Source organism: Ischnura elegans, chromosome 12 (assembly GCF_921293095.1).
Source record: "Ischnura elegans chromosome 12, ioIscEleg1.1, whole genome shotgun sequence".
In the NCBI taxonomy this organism is placed as follows: domain Eukaryota; kingdom Metazoa; phylum Arthropoda; class Insecta; order Odonata; family Coenagrionidae; genus Ischnura; species Ischnura elegans.
In genome coordinates, this window is record NC_060257.1 from 33,224,689 (window position 1) to 33,232,670 (window position 7,982).

The 7,982-nt window shown below is 36.9% G+C and overlaps 1 long non-coding RNA gene across 1 annotated transcript; it reads right to left on the minus strand.

The window, feature by feature from the left end:
* On the minus strand, positions 1 to 6,006 carry LOC124169465. Its single transcript, XR_006867137.1, has 2 exons — positions 5,415 to 6,006; positions 1 to 401 (listed from the first exon to the last, which is right to left on the minus strand). It is a non-coding gene; the product is annotated as an uncharacterized LOC124169465 (long non-coding RNA).
* Positions 6,007 to 7,982: the final 1,976 nt, after the last annotated feature.

Genomic DNA, 7,982 nt, shown 5'->3' on the forward strand with positions numbered 1-7,982 from the left:
TAAAATACAGATATTTTATTAGTCAATCGCAATAATACCTGCAATTCTCTTTTGTTACCATGAACTACTTTGGTGAAACAAATACAGTCATTCTCTTTAGAACAAAGCAAAGAACAAAGTGAATTGGCAGAAGCCATAATATCTATCTTCAATAGTTTCTCCAACGGATGTCCATTGTTACATCATCCACTTACAAAACACAAATCCACATCCACCATTAAATCTTGTCACTTATACCACTGTGCCTTTCAGTCTTCTGGATCATAGCTTGGTAAATGAAGAAATGGCACCTTCCTCCAGTCTGGGCACCTTTAATTCAACACGAATAATCTCCCCATCTTCTCGTGCAAGGCCACAGATTCTTTTCTGATTTCACTCGCTGTGAAGTGAAGCTCACACACCTAAAATTAATAAATAAGAAAATACGATGTAAATTACTTAGTCATTTCATTTCCAATGTAAGGCATTTCTGCAGGAGAAATATATATATAACCGAGTATGTAACTTATGGCATAAATAATTCAAACAGCTTTTCAACTCAAAGTTACGAATGTATACTTAAATAAGCATTTTTAACTGAGTACTGAGTTTCAGACGCATGAAACACCAAAGGGCCAGCTAAGAAAGAATATTCGATACTATAAACTTGGCTGCTAAATTATAATCCCCAGTAACACATTCAACCACACGTTTACTGAACGAAATAATACAAAAAAGGCAACTAAAATAAAAGAATTTTCAATTGAATTGCCGCTACAATATTTTAAATCACCACTTTGAGTATTGGAGATATCAACATCCCCAAGCCACTACTAGCTAGAATGACATCCAAATAATTACAGCGTGAAAGGGTACATACCCACACAGCACATCTTTGCCAGAGGACGTCCGCTGCGCGTCCGTCGCGTCCTCTCAGTGTCCGCGGATTTTCAGGACAGCCAGAGGACATCCGCCGGCTGTCCTGGCCATCCGTCCGCACACTGTCCTATCTCGGATGTCCAGCGGACGTCCAGCTAGTGTCCCATTATGCAGGGTTTGGGAGTTTTGGTTTCCTCTTAAAACACTCACCTCCTCAAGGAGGAACTCCGAGAGAAAGTCTCGAGATCCTCCTCCGAGTAGGGAGTATAGGAGAAGGGAGAAAGAAAAAAAACTCTCTCTCGTTTCTGAAGCCAGAATACTTCCTCCCGAGGAAATTTTTCGTGGACGAAGAGATATTTTGAGGATTATTTTAGGTAACCAAATGTAATCCCCTTGTTGGAGTGTTGACTCTGGGAGGAAATTATAAACTATTTAACGAAAAAAAAATTTGACATTTTTACCGCTTCTATAGTTTAAGAACTACAAATGTACGCTATTTTTAAGTTTTATATTGTTTATAACAATTTATTAAGTTTAAACAAAGTTAGCAACAATTTAAGTAACATTTACGAGCGTTAAAAATTTCTACATGCCTTACGGGTTAAACAACAATAATTGAACGAACTTATGACTCTCTACATTATTTATAACAATTTTTAAAGTTTAAACAAATTTAGCAACAATTTTAGCAACTTTCAAAAAATTAAAAATTTCCGCATGTTGTACGATTGAGAAGCGTTGGATGAACAATAAACCCGTACTCTTTCATGATTATAAAAATTACTTAAATTTAAACAAATTTAGCAACTTTTACAAAAATTAACAACAGGAATAATGGAATTTATCGATTTTTACTGAAATTTTATATTATGTACCAATGTCCTGCGAACGTCGCGTAGCCGTCTCGGGGACATTCCATTCCTACAGGTTAAATGAACTCTTTCAACTTATTGATTAATTAATATTTACTCTCTAGGGATTAAAAAATCTCAGAGGCGATTGATTGGAAAGTATTTTAATGAAACATATAACGCTTTAAATTTATTTTAATTTTTAATGGTAAGAATTCTCCTAAAATTATCACGGCATCGATGGCCTTATTCCCAGATTAGACATTGTAATTGTCCAATTTAAGGATAGGCAATAGAAGGTAAGTACTGCCGTACCTTTACTTTATATTGAAATTCTAGTTTTTTTGGTGGCGAACGAATTTTGAATCTACCGCTACTCCGCGATACAGGAAGGTGTTTTCCCATGGTTCTCCACATTCCTCCGTTCCTCCTTTCCAACAGAGGAACCGGAACGGAATACTGGAGACAGCATGGTGGTTTGGCGGTTACAAAGACGCAGCCGAATTCCAAGTAAGTTTGATGTGACATCTAAATAATTTTTCTTGGCGTTCACTGGCGGCAGTATAGTGTTTCCGCATGCTCCTTATATTTCTTATAACTCAGCCTGTAACATCTCGAGGAAAAATATGGCTCTGCTTGGAACAACATGACCGTCTGGGTATAACCGTTACTTGGCAACGAAAGGTAGCGTCTTTTTCCGTTGTTCATGGTGAAATTTTCGCTTTTGTTCCTTGTTTACATGATATAATGTAAAGTGGAAGTTCTTGTACTATAGTCTCTGTACGCGAGAACGTATAGGAAATAATGTAAGTGCTAGCGTATAAAATAGAACCTGTTGTTTTGATAACGTAGGCTACGGCTGAATTTGTTTTGAAGTCCAAACGGTCCGTTTGGTTCCGTTCCTAAATCAAATCAAGTAGGGTTCTTGGCAATAAATATAACTAGGAATTGTATTTACGTGTAACCGGGGGATTTTGCAACACGCATGTATGATTAATAGGTTTCACGTAAATTATTAATTCTTTGAAATCGGACTACACCGTGTGATTTCTTTCGATATGTATATTCACGCACGCATCGAAAAAGAACATTAATGTTATGATAGAATAACCACCAATGTTTAGCCTTTTTACAAAAAGTTGTAATACTCTTTATCTGTTTGATGGAACTAGGTTAATAATTAAAAATTTTAGGTCCTAAATAAATAAATGATCTATTATGTCAGTAAAGATAAGGCTTAGGGATTAAAAAATTACAATGCCGACGTAACTTTATTGCGTTTAATATATTTTTTCTGCCAAACTTTGCTAACCTACTAAACTATAAACTAATTTAACTACAAACTAAGTAACTGTGCTATTAGTCATCCATGCATTTAATTTAGTGGAAACTATATATAGGACGACTATATATAGGATTCTTACAGTCGTCCTATATATAGGACGACTGTAAGAAACTCGGGATGAATCTAAACAAGGTCTAATTGTAAGTGATATATTATGTAAACAAACCTTACGGCTATGTTTCATGGTTCATTTATTTGCTCAAACTGCTGCATGAAATCTTATACCCAGAAAATAGAACTTGTGCATCTTTTCGTACAGCCATCGGTACACATTTTGGTGTAGAGTATCGTGAACCTGATATATTTACCTGGAGGCATTTACTGACTATAGCTTTCATGTAGTGGAGTTGAATAAAAATAGCTTATCTGTATTTTTATTTAGTTCCTATCTCTATTTATAAGTTTGTATGTCTCTCTTCTTATAATTGTCTGTATACTTATTTGTCTTCATTCTTTACAGATGTTGCACTGAACCAGGACGATACAGCCACCAATTATAGTGTGGAAGTTACAGTGAAGAGCTGGCTGGAACATGCTAAAGCAAGGCATGAGAGAGAGAGGTGTAAGTATTCGTTTGATTATTATATAGGTTTGGGCAAGGAGGAATAATTTTGGTCTGGATACTTTTTTGGCAAGTTGCTCCTGTTAAGGGAGCTCATATAAAGTAAATTTAAATAATTATTAAACATCTTGTAATACAAGGTTCACCCTTCCATGCTAAAGGTAGAGAAAATAGTATTGTTATGTATTATTTTCAGATGCAGATTCCACTACCAAGTAATTAAAACATTTGAAAAAAATTTGTGTTCTGCATATGGGAGGTATAATTACCAAAAACATGGTTGAAAAGGATCTCATGCTCTATAAAAGTTCGATGTATAACACCTGTAGAACTTAAGAATGGGATAACTTATTCAACAGGGATGGTAGTTGCACAGTACTACAGAAGCTACTATTTTCTAGTAGCTCTAGCTAACTAAGATGTTTTGAAGTAGGTGTTATTGTAGGAGCTATAGAAATTTCAGTAGCTCACAGCAGGCCTTAGCTGCTATTCCCCTGTTATGTCTCTGTCGAAATGTGAATATTGCCAGTGAGCTAGGTTGTCACTTTTGCCTCGATACCAGACTACATTAGAAGATCTATTTTAATTATTAAGATTGGAAGAATTCAGAGATCTAAATCATGGAATGGCCTTAACAAGAGCAAGTTTTTGCTAGTTTTTCAAAGTTTCTATTTTTTTTAGTTGCATCTCGGCCAATGCAGCTAAGTGGTTTGTGTGCCAAATCAGTGTGGCTGTTTTCACACTAATCCCAAGAGATCTAGTCCACTTAAACTTCCTCCTTTAAATTTTCTAGTTTCCTTTACTCCTATATCATATTCAGCTCTTCTGCATTAGTCTTCCTTAGCTCCATCTTATGTAACACTTTTCTTTACCTCCACAATTCACTCTAGAGTAGTCATAATCTTCACGCAGAGACCAATTGTTCAGAAATATTATCCTCCATTTGAATGCTTTTTCCAATATCTTTTTCGAGACCTCTACTTATTGTTAGCTGTCTGGCAAGGATGGATCAAAGAATTTTTTGCTAGATGGTGCACCAGGGTCTAACAGGCAAACAGTCTTCTCATATTTGGGATTAAAATCTAGTGCAACAATTGTTCTATGAAAAATGTTCTTAATCATAATATATACATTACTAACATAATAATATTTTTACTCAAAATCTTTTCTTATTTAAGAACAAGAAAAAGTCAAAGAAAAGTTTGTAAAATGTATTCAGCCTGTAATGGACAGGTTTCCTAATTTTGAAACCTTAAGAATGTTAAACACGTGACTAATAAGACTGTAGCGTCCTGTCTTATGTAATCTGCTTGTTACGTACAAGATACAATTTCTTGCTACAATGAAATGTTTATATACTTCATTATTACAGGAGCAGTGCAGGAGAGCATGACCGCTGAAAAAGATGTGGAGATTGCCATCCAAAACTGGCTAAGGCACGCCAAGGAGCGGTTGCAGGGGAAGAAGAAAATTTAATAATATGTATGTAGTTTCTTGCATTGTATTATTTTAAGAAGCCAAATAAATATTGTGCATGGAATTGATGCCTTATTTATTTAAATTCTTGTCTGGACCTATTATTTATTTGTATCGAACAAAATGCAATCCTAACCTAAACGTGTCCTGAAGGTGTCCGGAGCGGACACTTTCAGGACGTCCGTAGGCCATCTTTTTTACTGACATGCGGACTTGCAGCGGACATACTTTGGCATGAATTCGCACGTCCGTAGGACGTCCATAGGCCACTTGGCGGACAATCACCGGATGTCCGAAAGGTGTCCGTGTGCTGTGTGGGTACCTTACTGTTTTTCGTGGAGGTTAAATTGTCTCTTCTGATCGCCCGAATCCACTTGGTCTCCAACTCGAGCTATTTTGGAAAGCTAAAAAACTTGAACTTTGGGTCCACTGGAGTTTTCTTCGCATCCCGGCACCAAACACGTGAAAATTCACAAACACACGTTTCTTAAGTCCAGCGAATGAAATTCAAGAATAAAGCAATATTCACTATCCTCAGAAACTTTAATTTTCACCACCTAACATCACAAAACCAAAAAAGTGGTGAAACATAACGTGAAATCATTCTTTCACAATTGCAGCCGCCACAACACGACAACACCGTTTCAGAGGAAACACGTATGATACTGTGAGATACATTTTACCATTGGTCGCCATCAAATGAAAGGGTTCCTAAGGAATTTTAGTGTTGTTCTGACCAGAATTACTCACACTCCCTCAACCTTCGTAATAGAGAGCACTGAAAAAGCATGTATAAGGCCCTCCTTCCAGATCCACACAGTCAGGATTCTTTTTTTTTCTTTGATCTCTGAGAAGGCCCCTCAGTCTCCCTATATTTTTTTCCACAATGGAAGTTACCGTACTTATCTGAATAGTCATCCCTTTTTTTCCAAAAATGCCCGTGGTATAAGTAAAGGGGGGACTATATTCAAACGCATTTTTTAAAATTTTCCCAAAACTGAATCCTCAAAATTAGGGGGGGACTATATTTGGATAAATACAGTAATTTGATGAACCAATAATCTCAGTGGCTTATATAAATCCTAATTTTAGAGGGGGAGGGTCAGAGGGGATAACCATTAGGAGCTATAAACAATGGATTGGCCTCATTCCAGAGTATATATTTGGTGACAAAAGGTGATTTTGCTTTTCAGGACTCTTCAGAAATATACATCAATTTCAGTAGGGCAAATTTGGACCTTAGCGTTTGCCTCTCCATATCTCTAATGCATTTAAGGCCGATATAAGCAGCACGCAAAGTACGCAGCCACATAGGGCACCAAGCCAGTCCAATACAGTGGGGTAACTATGGGGGGGGGGGGGATGAGGGCATGGATCGAGATTACCCCCTATAATATTATCTAAATCATCTGTACCCTCCCCACCTTCAAAGCCTCAGAGGAATAAAATAAATATTTAAAATCATTGTCTATACGAACAACTATAGTTTTGACACATAATGAAGAATCTGATTAAAGCCAATTTTTTAGAGCCAAAAGATGTAAAATGTATTTCCCAGCAGGTCATTTATTAAAAAAATTTCCAGATTGATGGTATATCTCAGTCGCGCTGATTATGGGCATATCCAGAATCAAAATTAGGACTGGGGCAAGCCATGGTTGTTCAAGTTATAGGTAAGATTTAAGCATGGAAAAGGTGAATGAAACCAACATTGTAAGGAAGCTGTAACAGCTTTTTACTAGTTTATTAAATTATTTGCTTGAAAAAATATTATTTTCCTTAAAGATATTTGCGATATTTGCTTCTAGGGGGGGAGGCAGCTGCTCCCTCCTGCCCCTCGCTGGGTACACCCATGACGCTGATGTTAAGTCTCAACCCTTATTCCTTAAGTATGTATTTGTACTTAATTTAAAATGTATCCACAGAGAATCCCTTCTCTCAGGTTATTTTTAGGGACGCAATTATGTTGTTTGCTTACATCAGAAAAATGTCTAGAACCGGCCCTGAATGCATACTGAGGTTAGAAATGACTTGAATGATGGATTATTAAAAGTATGGGGGTAAAGATCAATATAAGGATAAGCCAAATCATTTTAATAAGACACCCATGATTATAATGCCAATTCAGGGTGTTTCGAGAGAAATCTGCAATACTTCAGGAGGTGGAAGCATAGATAATTTTAAGGATTTTTCGTCCATAAACATGGGTCTTTCTTTCTTGTGAGAAGGACCCATGTTTAGCATCATAATGCCCTCGCTGCCCTTCCCTAAACCTGTTTCCAAAGTGTCAAAGTGGCCAATCAAATGTACTCTGAACTAACTATCAATTGTGCTTGAACTTTAATTCAGATTTTTTCGGAATTATGTGGACTTTAATCAGAAGAGATTATTCCTTTTTATAAACAACCAACTTTCTTGATTATCGCATCCATTATTTTACCCTTACAATTCCTAATGGATCCAAGAACTCAGGGTCACAGTCAGGAATTAAGGCTAGGGGAGGTTTTAGGCGCAACTAATACTGGGGGTCTGGAGGGTATGGAATACTCACCAGAGGAAGCAGGAGATGCGGGGGCTCTCCCCCATAAATTTTTGAGATAAATGGCTCAAAAAGGTGTCTTTTTTGGCTTTTGTGAGGGATATTTTATTAATCCTTACACTATTTTATAAGTAATATGAATCCAATTTAGTAAAATGGATTAAACTTATAAATTTCTCTGGGTTTGGGGGGGGGTTTATCGCCCAAACTCCCCCCTCGCTGCGCCACTGCAAGAACTCTCGGCTTGTAGAGTTCTGGGATAAATGCGGTTAAATTTTAAAAATACAATCCCGCCTACTTTGATGCGCGTTTCGTACGTCAACTTCTATAAATACGACGCGCGAAGAATTA